Below are 20,875 nucleotides of genomic sequence, written 5' to 3' on the forward strand. Positions count from 1 at the left end.
CAGCCTGCCCTACACCACCCCAGCCTGCCCTATACCACCCCAGCCTGCCCTATACCTCCCCAGCCTGCCGTATATCACCCCAGCCTGCCGTATATCACCCCAGCCTGCCGTATACCACCTCAACCTGCCCTATACCACCCCAGCCTGCCCTATATCTCCCCAACCTGACCCATGCCACCGCGAACTGGCCTATACCACCCCAGCCTGCCGTATACCACCTCAACCTGCCCTATACCACCCCAGCCTGCCCTATACCACCGCGAAAGTGCCCAGTATTGAGGTGGTTAATTTGCAGCTTGCTATTGGGGCACTCTAAAGACAGGAGGAGCCAGAGGCATCAGTGGGGGACCCCAGAAGAGAAGAATCGGGGCTGCTCTGTGCAAAACCAGAGCAGGTAAGTATACCATCGTTGTTTAAAAAAAAAAAAAAAATGACTTTAAAGATTGTGCAGGGAAGATCAGCATCTGAACCCAGAGAGGGTGAAGGCTGATAGACTGGAGGTAATAGAAGGCATTACTATTACATTTAAAGTAAACTTTTACATGGAGGCAAGCCACATTACGTGGGAGCAGGGCACATTTCAAGGAGGCAGGGCACATTACTATTATCATGTGCCTCAGTGTGAATGGGGTCTAAATAAAAAATGTGATCTCTGAGTCTGATGATATTTACCAGATTCAACCTCCAATAGTATATACAGTATATCTCCTCTGTCTGTTATTCTCAGAGTGGATTAGAGATTTTGCTCCCTAATCCTATAGTTGATTATTTATATTTACCACTGCATACAGATTTTGAAGAATAAATTGCCTTTTTTTAAACTTTACACATTAAATTATACACCACACTTTTTTTAAGGTTATTATCCGATTAATCGAAACAATAATCGGCCAACTAATCGATTATGAAAATAATCGTTAGTTGCAGCCCTACTGAGTACTGTATTTTTGCTATGATTCTGTAACCTTGTTATTCATACCTTTGTTATGTTGTAAAACTCAATAAAATCTTTATAAAAAAAAAAAAGTTTGGATTTCTTCTGTAGGCGCTTTGAGTGCACATAATTGATGTACCCCGCTCTGCAGGGGCGGGCCTTAAAGAACCGAGGCATATGGGCAGCACAGAGGCTTAGTGGTTAGCCTTGCAGCACGGGGGTCCTTGGTTCAAATCCTGACCAGGACACTATCTGCATGGAGTTTGCATGTTCTCCCTGTGTTTGCGTGGGTTTCCTCCAGATACTCAGGTTTCCTCCCACGCTACAAAGACATGCTACCTTGTGTTGGTGGTGCAGTGGTTAGCATAGCTGCCTTCCCAGCAGCTGACCCGGGTTCGATTCCCGGCCAACACCATCTCCAAGTACTTGGAGTCCCCAGAGAGAAACGCACTATACAAGGTCAATGCTGAGTATATTATGCGGTGGAATAAAGAACGAATAATGAACGCATCAAAAATACACCAGAGTGAATCTAAACACATCAAATATACACCAGAGTGCATCTTAACGCATCAAATATACACCAGATTAGGGCTGGGAGATTTTCTTAAAAAAAAAAAAAAAAAAAACTTCTTTGATTTTCTTTAAAAAAAACTCGATTCACGATTCGAATCGAGTTTTTTTTTTTTTTTGGACACCGCGCTGGTCCTGAGGCACTGCGGGCATGAGTTTTTAGGCGAGGCCGCGGCTTCGGCCTAGTCCGCAGTGTCCGGCCTTGCGGACTAGGCCGAAGCCGTGGCCTCACCTAAAGGCTCCTGCCCACAGCTCCTCAGGACCGGCGCGGTGTCCGCACCGGTCCTGGGGAGCTGCAGGCAGGAGATTTTAGGCGAGGCCACGGCTTCGGCCTAGTCTGCGGCGTCCAGCCGAAGCCGCGGCTTCGCGTAAAAACTCATGCCCGCAGCGCCTCAGGACCGGCGCGGTGAGAAAAAAAAAAATCTAATAAAATCGATTTGCTTAAATTTTGAATCGATTTGACCTCTCAACTCGATTCAAGATTTTAATCGCTTTTTTTCCCCAGCCCTACACCAGATAGCATCTAAACGCATCAAAAATACACCAGAGTGCATCTAAATGTATAAAAAAATACTGCAGAGAGCATCTAAACGCATCAAATATACACCAGATTCATAGTTGTCAACATTGCAAAAAAAAAAAAATGTGGGACACTTTTTTGGCTGTAGGCGGAGCCGTACAATAATTAGGGGGCGGGACATTCATTTGTAGGTGTGGCCTAGTAAAAATACAAATGCGGCGCGCACAGCACATTGCAACGGAGTCCCCCCTTACATCAGACATTGCAGCGGAGTCCCCCCTTACATCAGACATTGCAGCGGAGTCCCCCCTTACATCAGACATTGCAGCGGAGTCCCCCCTTACATCAGACATTGCAGCGGAGTCCCCCCTTACATCAGACATTGCAGCGGAGTCCCCCCTTACATCAGACATTGCAGCGGAGTCCCCCCTTACATCAGACATTGCAGCGGAGTCCCCCCTTACATCAGACATTGCAGCGGAGTCCCCCCTTACAGCAGACATTGCAGCGGAGGCCCCCCTTACAGCAGACATTGCAGCGGAGGCCCCCCTTACAGCAGACATTGCAGCGGAGGCCCCCCTTACAGCAGACATTGCAGCGGAGGCCCCCCTTACAGCAGACATTGCAGCGGAGGCCCCCCTTACAGCAGACATTGCAGCAGAGTCCCCCCCTTACAGCAGACATTGCAGCGGAGTCCCCCCTTACATCAGACATTGCAGCGGAGTCCCCCCTTACATCAGACATTGCAGCGGAGTCCCCCCTTACATCAGACATTGCAGCGGAGTCCCCCCTTACATCAGACATTGCAGCGGAGTCCCCCCCTTACATCAGACATTGCAGCGGAGTCCCCCCCTTACATCAGACATTGCAGCGGAGTCCCCCCCTTACATCAGACATTGCAGCGGAGTCCCCCCCTTACATCAGACATTGCAGCGGAGTCCCCCCCTTACATCAGACATTGCAGCGGAGTCCCCCCCTTACATCAGACATTGCAGCGGAGTCCCCCCTTACATCAGACATTGCAGCGGAGTCCCCCCTTACATCAGACATTGCCAGCAAAGCTCCCCTTACATCAGACATTGCAGCGGAGGCCCCCCTTACAGCAGACATTGCAGCGGAGGCCCCCCTTACAGCAGACATTGCAGCGGAGGCCCCCCTTACAGCAGACATTGCAGCGGAGGCCCCCCTTACATCAGACATTGCAGCGGAGGCCCCCCTTACAGCAGACATTGCAGCGGAGGCCCCCCTTACAGCAGACATTGCAGCGGAGTCCCCCCCTTACATCAGACATTGCAGCGGAGTCCCCCCTTACATCAGACATTGCAGCGGAGTCCCCCCTTACATCAGACATTGCAGCGGAGTCCCCCCTTACATCAGACATTGCAGCGGAGTCCCCCCTTACATCAGACATTGCAGCGGAGGTGAGGGAGAATTTTTTTTTTCCCCTTCAAACAGAAGCTGGGTGCACTTTGACTTACCGAGTGACACAGACTAGCTCCCCCCACGTGGCGCTGACTGTTCCCTGGTGGTCCCGGCCTCGGGCTCCCCCCAACCTTTCACGTTCTCCTCCTCGGGGTCCCTCCCAGGCTGAGCCTCAGGTGCTGTGTAAACAGGGGGAGGCAAACTTCCTCCTCCGAGTGAGAGTCCTGGCACTGACACAGCAGCAGCATTCAAGACAGCGGTGCGCACCTCCTCCCCCATCCATCCATGTGCTCCGACTACGAAGTAGCCACGCCCCTGCATGCCATACTTGGCAAATCAAGGCAGGCAGAAAGAGCATGTGTCCTCCTTGTCCAATAGAAGACAAGGAGGACAAACTGAGGCAAGGGGGATGCTCTGGAGTAGGGGAGGATACCAGGCTGCTGCTAAATAATAATTAACTCTTTATTGCCCACATTTTTTTCCAATGCTCGGGACAAGCGCCAAAATTCGGGACAAATAGCGGGAAACAATAAAATCGGGACGAGGCTCCAAAATTTGTGAATGTCCCGGGAAATTCGGGACTATTGGCAACTATGCAGATTGTATCTAAACTAGGGATGCACCGAAATTTTGGCCGCCTATTACGGGGGTGTCGTTCTGGTGCGCCCCAGTCCTCTCTTTTCTCCTTCTCCCCTCCCTCCTCCCTGCGATCTGCATGTGTCACAGAGCTGAACTGCACAGACCGCAGTAAAAATGTCCCACCTCCTGTGACAGATGGCACACTGATCCAATGGTGGGACATTGAATCAGTGTGACGTGGTCACAGGAGGCGGCACATTGTTACTGCAACCCTGGCAATTCAAATACAGCTCAGTGACACACAGATCACTGCACTGATTCGAGCACTGGCAGGCTGCATGACGGGCACTGGTAGGCGGCATCTTATGGGCAGAGGCAGGCTGCATGACTGGCACACGCAGGCTGCATCCTATGGGCACACGCAGGCTGCATCTGAGGGAAACACGCAAGCTACATCTGAGGGACACGGAGGCTGCATCTGAGGGGCACACGGAGGCTGAATCTTATAGGCACACAGAGGCTGCATCTGAGGGGCACACGCAGGCTGCATCTGAGGGACACGGAGGCTGCATCTGAGGGGCACACGGAGGCTGCATCTGAGGGGCACACGGAGGCTGCATCTGAGGGGCACACGGAGGCTGAATCTTATAGGCACACGCAGGCTGCATCCTATGGGCACACGCAGGCTGTATCTGAGGGAAACACGCAAGCTACATCTGAGGGGCACACGCAGGCTGCATCTGAGGGGCACACGGAGGCTGCATCTGAGGGGCACACGGAGGCTGAATCTTATAGGCACACGCAGGCTGCATCTGAGGGGCACACGCAGGCTGCATCTGAGGGGAACACGCAGGCTGCATCTGAGGGGAACACGCAGGCTGCATCTGAGGGGCACACGCAGGCTGCATCTGAGGGGCACACGCAGGCTGCATCTGAGGGGCACACGGAGGCTGAATCTTATAGGCACACGCAGGCTGCATCTGAGGGGCACACGCAGGCTGCATCTGAGGGGAACACGCAGGCTGCATCTGAGGGGAACACGCAGGCTGCATCTGAGGGGAACACGCAGGCTGCATCTGAGGGGCACACGCAGGCTGCATCTGAGGGGCACACACAGGCTGCATCTGAGGGGCACACGGAGGCTGAATCTTATAGGCACACGCAGGCTGCATCTGAGGGGCACACGCAGGCTGCATCTGAGGGGAACACGCAGGCTGCATCTGAGGGGAACACGCAGGCTGCATCTGAGGGACACACGCAGGCTGCATCTGAGGGGAACACGCAGGCTGCATCTGAGGGGAACACGCAGGCTGCATCTGAGGGACACACGCAGGCTGCATCTGAGGGGAACACGCAGGCTGCATCTGAGGGGAACACGCAGGCTGCATCTGAGGGACACACGCAGGCTGCATCTGAGGGGAACACGCAGGCTGCATCTGAGGGGCACACACAGGCTGCATCTGAGGGACACACGCAGGCTGCATCTGAGGGGAACACGCAGGCTGCATCTGAGGGGAACACACAGGCTGCATCTGAGGGACACACACAGGCTGCATCTGAGGGACACACGCAGGCTGCATCTGAGGGGAACACGTAGGCTGCATCTGAGGGGAACACACAGGCTGCATCTGAGGGACACACACAGGCTGCATCTGAGGGACACACGCAGGCTGCATCTGAGGGGAACACGCAGGCTGCATCTGAGGGGAACACACAGGCTGCATCTGAGGGACACACGCAGGCTGCATCTGAGGGACACACGCAGGCTGCATCTGAGGGGCACACACAGGCTGCATCTGAGGGGCACACACAGGCTGCATCTGAGGGACACACGCAGGCTGCATCTGAGGGGAACACGCAGGCTGCATCTGAGGGGAACACGCAGGCTGCATCTGAGGGACACACGCAGGCTGCATCTGAGAAACACAGGCAGGCTGCATCTGAGAGACACACGCAGACTGCATCTGAGAGACACACGCAGGCTGCATCTGAGAAACACACGCAGGCTGCATCTGAGAGACACGCAGGCTGAATGTTATGGGCACACGCAGGCTGCATCTGAGGGACACACGCAGGCTGCATCTGAGGGACACACGCAGGCTGCATCTGAGGGACACACGCAGGCTGCATCTGAGGGACACACGCAGGCTGCATCTGAGGGACACACGCAGGCTGCATCTGAGGGACACACGCAGGCTGCATCTGAGGGGCACACGCAGGCTGCATCTGAGGGGCACACGCAGGCTGCATCTGAGGGGAACACGCAGGCTGCATCTGAGGGGCACACGCAGGCTGCATCTGAGGGGCACACGCAGGCTGCATCTGAGGGGAACACGCAGGCTGCATCTGAGGGGCACACGGAGGCTGCATCTGAGGGGCACACGCAGGCTGCATCTGAGGGGCACACGCAGGCTGCATCTGAGGGGCACACGCAGGCTGCATCTGAGGGGCACACGCAGGCTGCATCTGAGGGACACACGCAGGCTGCATCTGAGGGGCACACGCAGGCTGCATCTGAGGGGCACACACAGGCTGCATCTGAGGGGCACACGCAGGCTGCATCTGAGGGACACACGCAGGCTGCATCTGAGGGGCACACACAGGCTGCATCTGAGGGGCACACGCAGGCTGCATCTGAGGGGAACACACAGGCTGCATCTGAGGGACACACGCAGGCTGCATCTGAGGGGCACACACAGGCTACATCTGAGGGGCACACACAGGCTGCATCTGAGGGACACACGCAAGCTGAATCTTATGGGCACACGCAGGCTGCATCTGAGAGACACACGCAGGATGCATCTGAGAGACACACGCAGGCTGCATCTGAGAAACACACGCAGGCTGCATCTGAGAGACACGCAGGCTGAATTTTATGGGCACACGCAGGCTGAATGTTATGGGCACACGCAGGCTGCATCTGAGGGGCACACGCAGGCTGCATCTGAGGGCCACACGCAGGCTGCATCTGAGGGGCAGACTGCATTTTTCTTGAGCTTTTCTTGCACTAAACGTGCCAATAATGGCCAACAATAAATTCATATTGATTTAAATTGATGATATTAATTAAAAAGTTGAATACAATACAACTATATAAAAATATAAATATTTTTTAAAAACTGTCATTTTGGGTATCGGTTTTCGGCCTAGTGCATCCTTCATTTTCGGAATCAGTTTCGGCACCAAAATTTCCATTCGGTGCACTCCTAGTAACTATATGTTGGAGTGCGGCCATCCGGATTTAATTCTTTTCTATTGCAGGGCAGGGCACCTAGGGAGATCAGACAAAGTACTACATGTATTTGTATCCCATTGGTAATTCAACAATGAAAAAAAGTGATATTCTTTGTAATATGAAGTCCAGGTTTCCTGTCACTAGTTTGTTAGGGCCAAGCTGGCCCAAACAAATTATTTTCATTGGTAATTATTTTTATTCTGCCACTGTGAGCACTGTAGTAGCATCAGAGCTACATACTACAGCACAATGCTCTGCAGCAGTATAGAAGACAAAATTGAGTCAGGTGGAGTGCTTCTCAGCCATTCAGAAGAAGCCTTGAATTTGTATCAATGAATACAAGGCTTCCTCTGATTGTCCAAGGTGGAGATCGTGATATCATCCACCCACATCTCCACCTCGGCCAATTAAAGGAAGCCTTGTGTTGACCAATGAAAATTCGGGGCTTCCTCTGAATGGCTCAGGAGCACTCAACCCAACTCAATCTCGTTCTGACAGCAGACGGGAAGTCCTTATGCTGCTGTCAGAACAGAGCGCTATATACTGTATGTAGCTGATACTACTACAGTATAATACGCTGCTGTCAACGAATGACCCAACACACGATTTAAAAGTGAAAGAAAACCTGGACAGTTTTAAAGTATACCTATAGGCAAAACTTTTTTTTTCTATGTACAGTTTTGGATAGTGGTGAGGGGTTGCAGCCCCTGTCAAGTTTCTATTGCTGTGTGTGAGGGGTTGCAGCCCCTGTCAAGTTTCTATTGCTGTGTGCCCCATTAGGGAGATTCATTCTCTATATCTGTCCTGTTTACCATTATCACTGAAAGAGAAAGTCCCAAAACTGGGCTGACCTCATAACAGGAATAGTGAGGATATCTTAACCACTTCAGCCCTGGAGGATTTGGCTGCCAAATGACCGGGCCACTTCTTGCGATTCGGCACTGTGTCGCTTTAAATGACAATTGCGCGGTCGTGCGACGTGGCTCCCAAACAGAATTGACGTCCTTTTTTTCCTACAAATAGAGCTTTCTTTTGGTGGTATTTGATCACCTGTGCGGTTTTTACTTTTTGCGCTATAAACAAAAATAGAGCGACAATTTTGAAAAAAAGCAATATTTTTTACTATTTGCTATAATAAATATCCCCAAAAAATAAATAAAAAAACAAATTTTTTGCTCAGTTTAGGCCGATATGTATTCTACTACATATTATTGTTAAAAAAAAAAAAAAAAATCGCAATAAGCGTATATTGATTGGTTTGCGCAAAAGTTATAACGTTTATAAAATACGGGGTAGTTTTATGGTATTTTTATTAATAATTATTTATTTTACTAGTTATGGCAGCGATCTGCAATTTTTATTGAGACTGCGACATTATGGCGGACACATCGGACACTTTTGATGCTGTTTTGGGACCATTGTCATTTATACAGTGATCAGTGCTATAAAAATGCACTGATTGCTGTGTAAATGACACTGGCAGTGAAGGGGTTAACCAGTAGGGGACGGGGAAGGGGTTAAGTGTGTCCTAGGGATGTGTTCTAACTGTGTGGGGGCGGGGCTTAATGTGACAAGACACTGATCACTGCTCCCGATGAGAGGGAGCAGATGATCAGTTTCCTGTCACTAGGCAGAACAGGGAGATGCCTTGTTTACACAGGCAACCCCCCCCCCCCCCCCCCCAGTTCTGTGACCCGATCGTGGAATCGGCGGCAGATTCAAAGCAACATGTATATAGATATATATATATATATATATATATATATCTATATACATATATATATATGTTGCTTTTGCCTGCCTGCCCAATTCTGCCGACGTATAAGTGCGTGAGGCAGTCGGCAAGCGGTTAAAGTGTTTGTTAACCCAAAAAAAAATTTTGAAAAAATATATACAGATCCTGGTCCATTAAAGCAGATTACACAGCACAGTACTTGGCTGCAGACACTGCCCGCACCCCATTGTGAAAGGGGCCTAATAGGGTGGCAAAAGCCGAGGAAAGGTTGTAAAGATTTAGGCCAATACCACCACAGAAGCTGTGTTATGCCCTGTACACACGGTCGGACATTGATCGGACATTCCGACAACAAAATCCATCGGATTTTTTCCGACGGATGTTGGCTCAAACTTGTCTTGCATACACACGGTCACACAAAGTTGATCGGAAATTCCGAACGTCAAGAACGCGGTGACGTACAACACGTACGATGAGCCGGGGAAAATGAAGTTCAATAGCCAATGCTGCTCTTCTGCTTGATTCCGAGCATGCATGGAACTTTGTGCGTCGGAATTATGTACACATGATCGGAATTTACGCGAACGGATTTTGTTGACGAAAAATTTGAGAACCAGATCTTAAATTTTGTGCGACGGAAATTCCGATGGAAACTGTTCAATGGAGCCTACACACGGAATTTCCGACAAAAGGCTCCCATCGAACATTTTCCATCGGAAAATCCGACCGTGTGTACAAGGCATTAGAGAAGCTGAAGAATGAAGCAGAGAAAGGCTGAATGGAAAAAAAGAGGCGTCCTTGTGTAACGCTGGTTTCTGAAAACCTACTGAAGAATGTATTGCACACACCATAATATATCACTCCACAGATCATAAATCTTTGTGAAAGTGTTTGATTTTTAATATGTGCGTCACAATTGCTGGTGTGAAAATTATCTGGATGCATTCATTGGGCAATAACTTAAATAGAATTTCTGACAACCGGTCGCTGGAGAACAAACAGAAAATGTACTGCTTCTTTTGCTTGCAAAACTAAAAGTAATTTTTTTAATTCAATTAGGAATAAATATCGTTTCTGCAATTAATTTTTAAATGGTCCATTAAAACTTCTAATTAGTTGCTACATTTATTCTAGGCATTAAAATTTCTATTTGGAGTGTATATAAGACCACTTACTGCAAAGTGAAATGTGATAATAAATGAGGGTTTATGAATTTATTGGTTTCAAAAGGACACACCTTGTTAACAAGGAAATATTACCCAGAGAAAATCTGCCTGTAGTATGGATAGAGTAAATAGACCCTTTTTTATCCAACTTTATAATAAATAACATTAAATAATAATAATGGTGTTTTTATTATTTTAGTAATATTACATTTTGTTATTACTGTTTTATTTCTATTGCTAAATATAGAATATATTAAATATTATATAAGAATGCTGTGGTGTATATTGGTGTGTACACATAGGACGGGTGAGGTCATACAGGGTACATTTACCTCTGTGAATTCCCCTCCTGGCACAGTTGACTCTCCTGAGGGTCTCCACCATTGTCTTGCAGTCTAGACCTCAGTCCCATCCTGTGCCGGTCACTGACCACATTTCCCCCCCCCGATGCCAGCAATGTGTATGGAGGGGAGATCGATCTTCTGTCACAGTTCTCTGTCCCCTTTCACAACCAGAATGAGGAGAAGAGGCATCCATAGACCGGAGCGCACACCTACCCCTCCCCCCACGTCCCCACAGTCTTATACCCAGCAGGAATACATGGCCATATAAAATCTGCACGAGTCTCTGGGAAGAGTCTATCCCGGACCTCCAACTACCGCACAGGACTCTTTTTTTGGTCCACACCAGAATTGTATTGCATGGGTGTTCCCTCTAAACTAAGTCTCACATTGCCCCTCCTCCTCTCTTACATAGCAGCACTTCCGCATTACCTCTCCTAGACGAGAATAGCGTTTGTGTCACCGAACTCACTCACGCCCCCCCCCCATTAGATTTAGCTCCTTCAATGATAATCTGCCACTGCCCACACTAGTCAATGTAGAGGTCCAGGCATTCAAACAAATGCACTAATGTGCACACCTTCTTTTATCTGGGATGTTGTTCCAGAACAAAGAGGACACAGTGAGATTCTCGTTGGTCAGTGTGGTCACATGCCCATGCTGACCAATTACTGCTCACCAACACAAGCTTTAACCACTTCAGCCCCAGAAGATTTGGCTGCTCAATGACCAGGCCATTTTTTTGCGTTACGGCACTGCGTCGCTTTCACTGACAATTGCGCAGTCGTGTGACGCTGTACCCAAGCAAAATTGATGTCCTTTTTCCCCACAAATAGAGCTTTCTTTTGGTGGTATTTGAGCATCTCTTTTTGTTTTTCGCGCAAAAAATAAAAACCGCAAAGAGCGACAATTTTGAAAAAAATACAATATTTTGTACTTTTTGCTATAATAAATATCCCCAATTTATTTTTAAAAAAGCTAATTTTTTTCCTCAGTTTAGGCCAACATGTATTCTTCTACATATTTTTGGGTATAAAAATCGCAATAAGCATATATTGATTGGTTTCTGCAAAAGTTATAGCATCTACAAAATAGGGGATAGATTTATGGCATTTTAATTATTATTATTTTTTTTACTATAAATGGCGGCGATCTGCGATTTTTATCAGGACTGGGACACATCTAACACATTTTTGGAACCATTGGCATTGATACAGCAATCAATGCTATAAAAATGCACTGATTACTGTGTAAATGTCACTGGCAGGGAAGGGGTTAACACCAGGGGGCGATCAAGGGGTTGTGTTCCCTGACTGTGTGTTCTAACTGTAGGGGGGATGGGACTGACTATGGGAGATGAGAGATCGTGGTTCCTAGCTATTAGGAATTCATGATCTCTCTCTCCTCACAGAACAGGGATTTGTGGGTTTACACACACACACGTACCTATTCTGCCTCTCGTGCCCGCGATCGCTCGTGGCCGGCGGTCACGAGCATCGGCACCCCCGCAGTGCAGCACCTGCTATCCCGCTTAAAGGGACCAATGTACAGCTACGACGGTTTGTGGAATAGTGCCAGCCTGCCGCAGTATAATGACAGTGGCTGGTCGGCAAGCGGTTAAGATGTCACTGCACTGGCCGCCATGGGTGGCACAGAATAGTCATGGAAGAAGCCAAGTTAAGCGTGGTGGGGGTGGGGAAGTAGTCGTTCGTTCTCCTTTTGTTTTTTTTGTGAAAAGGTTAACATAAGCTGGCAATACACTAGTAGAATTTTGTTTCATTTTAAAAGAGAAGTATGTTTTTTTTTTATTCATACTTACCTAGGTGGATGCTGCATCTGTCCCCCTCCAACACTGAGAACCGAGTGATTGAACACCCAATCGCTCAGTTCTCACAGCTTCCCAAGCAGAGAGCTGCTGACTGTCAGTCATCGCTCTCTGCTCTGCCCCCTCCTCACTCACTGGAGCTCTGGGCTGTGGAGGGGGTGGGAGCGGCCGGCTCAGGCTCTCAGCGGCCCGCTGAGAGCCTGAGCCGTGTGCCGGTTGAGGGATCTGAGTGGAACCCGACTCCACGGTCGTGATGAAACCTGAGCCTGGACCGACTCTGTGACATTAGCAGAGAGTGGACTTCAGCCTGCTCTCTGCTAAAAACGGGTCACAGGCGTGCAAAACAAACTGCACTCCTGTGTTCCATAGGAGAAGTACAGCAACTTGTGGCATCATTTCCTTCTCTCTATAGAGATCTGTGGTGATCACTTTTCAGAGAGTGGCTGGGAGGAGATAGGTCACCTTCTCACTGTCTGCTTTACCTCTGAGGCCTCATTCACACCAGCAGTGGGGGGAGGGCTGTACACATAATGTGACAGAAATGATTCTCCCTGCTAAATTAATGGGACCAATCCACAACTACATGGAACTCAGGCAGTAGCGGTGTGGTAGTGTGGGGGTCTCAGGGGGATACCAGCGGTGATGATGAGGTGACAGATTCCTCCCAGCCTGAAAAATAAAAAAAGGAAAAAAGAAGGTGCCGCCATCTAAGTGTATCGATTTTAATAATAAAAACATTCAGAAATTAAAATAGGTTGCACTCACAAAGGTAAAGAAGAATGTGCGGGTCATCTGTCTCCTCAAGATGGTAATAATAGCAAGCGATCGTTTCCTCCTAGCCGCCTGTCAGAGCTTTGAAAAGCCCCAACCACACCCACCTACATTATACTTCATTGTGGCCCCGCCCCATTCACCTACCTGGGCTGTAACCGGTGTACAGCCTCCACCAACCGCAGCTTCTCCTGCAGGTTGGCGGTCGGTAATAATGCAGCTTCACCGCCATCCATGTGAATGAGGCCAATCACAGATCATCATCAGTCAGGCAGGGTCAGAGTTCAGGATTTGGGAAGATGGGAACACCGTCTGCCATACACAGCACCCCCATATCATACAATACAGCCCCCCATATCATGCAATACAGAGCCCCCCCAATATCATGCAATACACCCCCCCATATATCATACAATACACCCCCCCACATACGAAGAGAAGACAGTGAGAAGCCCAGTGTGCGCAGGAAGGAAGTGAAGGAGAAGGTGTATATAGATGTATATAGGAAGATGTCCCTGAAGTTTGCGAAGCCAAGTGGGCATCCCATAACCTCCCATCCCTGTCCAAGTTTCTAACCCTTGGACCCCTTTCACACTGAAGGCGCTTTTCAGGCTCTTTAGCGCTAAAAATTGCACCAGTAAAGCGGCTCTCAAGCCTCCCCAGTGTGTAAGCCCTCGGGCGGTGGTCTTGCAGGACCGCAAAAAAAAGCCCTGCAAGCAGTGTCTTTGGGCCGGTGCGGGAGTGGTGTATACACGGCTCCTAAACCACCCTGCCATTGAAATCAATGGGCAGCGCTGCCAAAGTGCCTGCAAAGCGCTTCGACAGCGAAATGTTGTGGGAGGTTTTAACCCTTTCCTCGGTCGCTAGCGGGGTTTAAAGTCCCCGCTAGTGGCCGAGAAGCACAGCTATAACAGCAGTAAAGCGCCGCTAAAACTCTGGTGTCACATTTGGTACCTTTCAGGGGGAAGGTGGAACGGGGACCTGTTTATGACAGGTCCCCTTTCCCACTTTCGGGAGACGGGCGGTGGCCCAATTTGCAGGCAGTTCGGCCCCCCTCCTCCTTGCCAATTAGAAAATGCAGCGCACTTCGCGCATGCGCAGTAGGGCTTCACTGCCTGGTTCCCTTACCAGGAATGGCGGCGGCAGTACCCGTGAGTCGAACTGAAGATCGGCTTTGGGTGCCAACATTGCAGGCTCCCTGGACAGGTAAGTGCCCTAATATTTATAGTCAGCAGCTGCAATATTTGTAGCTGCGGATTTTCAATTTTTTTTTACCCATGCTGGAACTCCTCTTAGTCTGTAGACATTTCCAGTTATAAAGCTGTATACGGGTGAGAGGCTCTCATTTACACAAGGCGTGGCTGAAGTTTTAAATCCCGTGGATCCTTTCTGGGTAAAAGTGCATCTCATCTGTGCTTTAAATGACAATGATTGATGTACCACTATTGGTGAATATGCCCCTATGTAAACTGCAACTTATTGATAAGTGGTTTTAAGTAACTTAAAGTGACACTAATCTAGTTCATACAAAAACAAAAAAAAAAAACGTATTTAAAGCGGAGCTCCAGCCCCCCCCCACCAAAAAATTAAAAGTCCACAGCTACTATATTAGGACACTTACCTGTCCAGGGATCCGGCGATATCGGCACCCCAGATGATTTTTCAATCAGCTCCCGGGTGCTGCCGCCTCCATTCCTTGTAAGGGAAACCGGCAGTGAAGCCTTACAGTTTCACAGCCTGTTCCCTACTGCGCATGTGCAACGCGCGGTGCGTTTTGTGAATGGCTCGGTGGTGAGGAAAGGAGGAGGGGGGGCCGAACTTCTGGGGGTCATCACCGCAACATGTGCATGACTAAAAAATTTGTTTCATTTAGACTCATTAATCTTGTTATTTATTTTATTTAAATTCAGTTGATTCATTCAATTCTTATTCAAATTCGGAATTACTTTTCAAATTTTCCATGAAATTACAGATTTTTTCATTTTGAAACGTTTGGAATCAATTAATTTCTAATTGGTCGAATAAAATTTTTTATATTTTTCTAAATTCGAATGCGACAAAGTGAACAAAAGCTACCCACGATCTTTCGGAGGAATAACAGAACAGCAGTCTGCCTATGTAAACAAGGAAGAGAGAGATCTGTGTTTTCTACTAATCAGGAACACCGATCTCTCGCAGCATCCCCCACACAGCAGTGTGGATATAAATCAATGATTTTTTTGGATTTAAATCAAATTTATTTTAATAAAATGCCTTTGGAGTAAAAATCTATCTAAAGAAAGTTTTCTATTTAGGATACATTATTAATTTAGCCTATTCAGCATGAAATGGAGCTCAGTTATGTAGCATGAGGCTGCATATTCTGCAATAACATTTTTGGTAAACTCATTTAATGAATCCAAGCTCTGCAAGCTGAGATAACATGCACTGCATTGATGCATTCACACAATTTCACAGTAACCATGGCATAAAACAAAGTTCAGGAATATTCTTTTATTCCATTGTTTTGCAAATCTATGTACACTACAAACTGTATGATTGAATCGGTTCTGATATCGCTGTTTTACTAACCTGACAGCTATTATTCTAAATAGGAAATCTTAATTGTGTTTGCAAATATTAAAGATTCTAACTACCAGCAAAAATAAGTCTTTCCATGTAAAGAGCACCTGCCGCCACTGAGGGGCAGAAAATACAGTTGCTCTTTAAAAATTATGATTTAAATCAAGTTGATTTAAATCAAATCCACCCTGCCACAGAGTAAGACTCCTTTCACACTGGGGCATTTTTTCAGGCGCTAAAGAGCTAAAAATAGCACCTGTAAAGCATCTGAAAAACACCTCCCCTGCAGCCACAGTGTGAAAAAACGATTGCTTTCACACTAGAGTGGTGCGCTTGCCGGACGTTAGAAAAAGTCCTGCAAGAAGCATCTTTGGGGCGGTGGAGAAGCAGTGTATACACCGATCCTAAACCGCCCCTGCCCGCTTTGCGGTCGCTTTTAACCCTTTTTTTGGCCGCTAGCTGGGGTTTAAAGCACCTCGCTAGCTGCCGAAAAGTGCCGCTAAACGACAGTAAAGCACCGCTAAAACTAGTGGTGCTTTATCGCTAACGGCAGGCGTGCTACAGTGTGAAAGGGCTCTATGAAAGCACAAACAGGGAAAAGAATTAACCCTTTTGATTGCCCCCGATGTTAACCCCTTCCCTGCATTTTTTTTTTTAGCACTGATCACTGTATTAGTGTCACTGGTCCCCTGAAAGTGTCACTTAGTGTCCAATTTGTCCGTCACAATGTTGCAGTCCCGCTAAAAAAACTGCTGCCATTACTAGTAAAAAAAATGTTTTTTTTTAAAAAAAAAGTCCCTAAATCTATCCCATAGTTTTTAGACGCAATAACTTTTGCGCAAACCAATCAATATACGCTAATTGGGATTTTTTGTAAAAAAATATGTAGCAGGATACAAATTGGCCTAAATTGATGAAGAAATTAGATTTTTACATATTTTTTTGGATGTTTTATAGCAAAAATAGTTTTGTTTTGTTTTTTTCAAAATTGTTGCTATTTTTTTGTTTATAGTGTAAAAAATAAAAAACGCAGCACGACCGCGCAATTATCAGTTAAAATAATGCAGTGCTGTATCACAAAAAATGGCCTGGTCATTAGGGGAGTAAATCCTTCCGGGGCTGAAGTGGTTAAATCACCTTTGGCTTAACAAAAACATTAACATTATTTTGAAATGGTACTAATAACACACACAGTCTTTGATTTCAGAAATATGTTTACAGTTTGAATAATTCGATTTAAAATCCAATTTGAATTTTGTTTCGTTATTCAGAGCATTCGGTAAACTTTGTTTATACTGTAATACGGGTATTCGAATATATCCGAATCTCCAAATAACAAAAAATTTGTTCGAATATTAATTCTGAATGAAATGAACCGCAGATGTCTAGTACCCGATACCCCCCGAAAGGTGCTAAATGTGGCAGCGGAGGGAGCAAACAAGCAGAGCTTCCCCTTTTGGGTGGAGCTCTGCTTTGAGGGGTTTGGGTTCCTGGAGGAATGGGCCGACTTCTCAGTCGATAATCAGTACTATAGAAGAGACGGACTGCACCTAAATAAGGAGGGTGCAGATCTGCTGGGAATGAAGATGGCCAAAAAGTTAGAGGGGTTTTTAACCCCTTCCCGCCGACCGAACGCACATATGCGTACTCGGCTTTCTGGGATTATACCGGGATGATGCCCGCAGCTGCAGGCATCATCCCGGTACCGTTGTTTACAGCGGACGATCGGCTACCCGAGTATAACAACCGATGCGGCTAAAAGCCGCTCGGCTGTTATACCGGAGGAGCGGGAGGGGACATCCCCCCCCTCCCGCCGCCTCCCGCCGCTGTTACCGGGCCTCCCGTGCGATCGGGAGGCCCGGTGTCCGTTCGGCTGCCTTCGGCGGCTGGGGGCGGACTGGAATGAAGCTGCGAGCGGCTTCGTTCCAGCCTTCTTGTTGTAAATGCGGAAGCGACGTCATGACGTCACTTCCCGTTTACTCGGCTGCCAATGGCGCCGAATTTAAAAAAGTACACAGTATTCAGAATCGCCGTTTTCGGCGATCTGAATACTTTGAAGTGTAAAGGAGGGATGGGGGGTCTTTTAGACCCCCCATCCCTCCATAAAGAGTACCTGTCACCACATATTACTGTCACAAGGGATGTTTACATTGCTTGTGACAGCAATAAAAGTAAAAAAAAAAAAAAAAAAATTTTAAACACAATTTATAAAGTACAAAAATAAATAAATTAAATTTAAAAAAAAAAAAAATTTTAAAGTGCCCCTGTCCCCGCGAGCTCGCGCAGCGAAGAAAACGCATACGGAAGTCGCGCCCGCATATGTAAACGGTGTTCAAACCACACATGTGAGGTATCGCCGCGATCGTCAGAGCGAGAGCAATAATTCTAGCCCTAGACCTCCTCTGTAGCTCAAACCTGGTAACCGTAAAAATTTTTTAAATCGTCGCCTATGGAAATTCAAAGGTACCGTAGTTCGTCGCCATTCCACGAGTGCGTGCAATTATAAAGGGTGACATGTTTGGTATCTATTTACTCGGCGTAACATCATCTTTCACATTATACAAAAAAATTGGGGTAACTTTACTGTTTGGATTTTTTAAAATTCATGAAAGTGTCACTTTTCCAAAAATTTGCGTTTAAAACACCGCTGCACAAATACCGTGTGATAAAAAATATTGCAACAATCGCCATTTTATTCTCTAGATTCTCTGTTAAAAAAATATATATAATGTTTGGGGGTTCTAAGTCATTTTCTAGCAAAAAATACGGATTTTAACTTGTAAACACCAAATTTCAAAAATAGGCTTAGTCATGAAAGGGTTAAACTAGGCGATGTGGGGAGGGTCCAGAGGCAGAGATAGCCAGCGCGGAAGATATTCCAGAGGGTAGTATTGGGGGCATTAGTGGTAGGTTAACCAAAGCACAAAAACACAAGGTGAGTATAGTAGCAAGTCCTAGTTGCAATCTCGAAACACCCAATACGAGGACAATATGCGACCGGTCTAAACTATGTGGCATGTTTACCAATGCCAGGAGCATGGCGGACAAGATGGGTGAACTAGAGATACTGTTGTACAAGGAGGATTTGGATTTTGTGGGAATTTCAGAGACCTGGTTCAACAGCTCTCATGATTGGCTGGCAAACATTCAAGGGTATACCCTATACAGCAAGGATAGAGAGGGTAAAAAAGGGGGAGGGGTATGCCTATATATCAAGAATAATGTACAAGCGAATGTGAGAGATGACATCACTGAGGGAGCTAGAGAGGAGGTGGAATCCTTATGTGTAGAGCTCCAAAGGGATGAAGCTAAGGGGAAAATAATACTGGGAGTATGCTATAGGCCCCCTAACCTGAGGGAGGAAGTGGAGACGGATCTCCTATCACAAATTGGATTAGCAGCAAGGATGGGAAGTGTTATCATAATGGGGGATTTTAATTATCCAGACATAGACTGGGCGGAGGGAACCACGCATTCATTTAACCACTTGAGCCCCGGACCATTATGCTGCCTAAGGACCAGAGGTCTTTTTCCAATTTGGCACTGCGTCGCTTTAACTGCTAATTGCGCGGTCATGCAATGCTGTACCCAAACGAAATTTGCGTCCTTTTCTTCCCACAAATAGAGCTTTCTTTTGATGGTATTTGATCACCTCTGCGGTTTTTATTTTTTGCGCTATAAACGGAAAAAGACCGAAAATTTTGAAAAAAAATGATATTTTCTACTTTTTGTTATAAAAAAAATCCAATAAACTAAATTTTAGTCATACATTTAGGCCAAAATGTATTCGGCCACATGTCTTTGGTAAAAAAAATGTCAATAAGCGTATATTTATTGGTTTACGCAAAAGTTATAGCGTCTACAAACTAGGGTACATTTTCTGTAATTTACACAGCTTTTAGTTTATGACTGCCTATGTCATTTCTTGAGGTGCTAAAATGGCAGGGCAGTACAAAACCCCCCCAAGTGACCCCATTTTGGAAAGTAGACACCCCAAGGAAATTGCTGAGAGGCATGTTGAACCCATTGAATATTTATTTTTTTTGTCCCAAGTGATTGAATAATGACAAAAAAAAAAAAAATATTTACAAAAAGTTGTCACTAAATGATATATTGCTCACACAGGCCATGGGCCTATGTGGAATTGCACCCCAAAATACATTCAGCTGCTTCTCCTGAGTATGGGGATACCACATATGTGGGACTTTTTGGGAGCCTAGCCGCGTACGGGGCCCCGAAAACCAATCACCACCTTCAGGATTTCTAAGGGTGTAAATTTTTGATTTTACTCCTCACTACCTATCACAGTTTCGGAGGCCATGGAATGCCCAGGTGGCACAAAACCCCCCAAAATGACCCCATTTTGGAAAGTAGACACCCCAAGCTATTTGCTGAGAGGCATATTGAGTCCATGGAATATTTTATATTTTGACACAAGTTGTGGGAAAGTGACACTTTTTTTTTTTTTTTTTGCATAAAGTTGTCACTAAATGATATATTGCTCACACAGGCCATGGGCATATGTGGAATTGCACCCCAAAATACATTTAGCTGCTTCTCCTGAGTATGGGGATACCACATGTGTGGGACTTTTTGGGAGCCTAGCCGCGTACGGGACCCCGAAAACCAATCACCGCCTTCAGGATTTCTAAGGGTGAAAATTTTTGATTTCACTCTTCACTGCCTATCACAGTTTCGGAGGCCATGGAATGCCCAGGTGGCACAAAACCCCCCCAAATGACCCCATTTTGGAAAGTAGACACCCCAAGCTATTTGCTGAGAGGCATGGTGAGTATTTTGCAGCTCTCATTTGTTTTTGAAAATGAAGAAAGACAAGAAAAAACATTTTTTTTTTTTCTTTTTTCAATTTTCAAAACTTTGTGACAAAAAGTGAGGTCTGCAAAATACTCACTATACCTCTCAGCAAATAGCTTGGGGTGTCTACTTTCCAAAATGGGGTCATTTGGGGGGGGGTTTGTGCCACCTGGGCATTCCATGGCCTCCGAAACTGTGATAGGCAGTGAAGAGTGAAATCAAAAATTCACGCCCTTAGAAAGCCTGAAGGCGGTGCTTGGTTTTCGGGGTCCCGTACGCGGCTAGGCTCCCAAAAAGTCTCACACATGTGGTATCCCCATACTCAGGAGAAGCAGCAGAATGTATTTTGGGGTGTAATTTCACATATTCCCATGGCATGTTTGAGCAATATAACATT

General features: G+C 46.8%; 1 long non-coding RNA gene across 2 annotated transcripts in view; it reads right to left on the minus strand.

Annotated features, from left to right (window-relative positions):
* Nucleotides 1–20,875, minus strand: part of LOC141145801 (uncharacterized) — a 66,197-nt gene that overhangs the window by 24,490 nt on the left and 20,832 nt on the right. Inside the window, exon 1 of one of the 2 annotated variants that reach the window (XR_012244645.1) lies at nt 3,506–4,156. The exons of the other annotated variant lie outside the window; for it this stretch is intronic. This is a non-coding gene — a long non-coding RNA (uncharacterized lncRNA). Of the gene's footprint in view, nt 1–3,505; nt 4,157–20,875 lie in introns of those variants that run through there. 2 annotated transcript variants of the gene reach the window in all.

Source organism: Aquarana catesbeiana, linkage group LG05 (genome assembly GCF_042186555.1).
Source record: "Aquarana catesbeiana isolate 2022-GZ linkage group LG05, ASM4218655v1, whole genome shotgun sequence".
NCBI classification, from domain to species: Eukaryota; Metazoa; Chordata; class Amphibia; order Anura; family Ranidae; genus Aquarana; species Aquarana catesbeiana.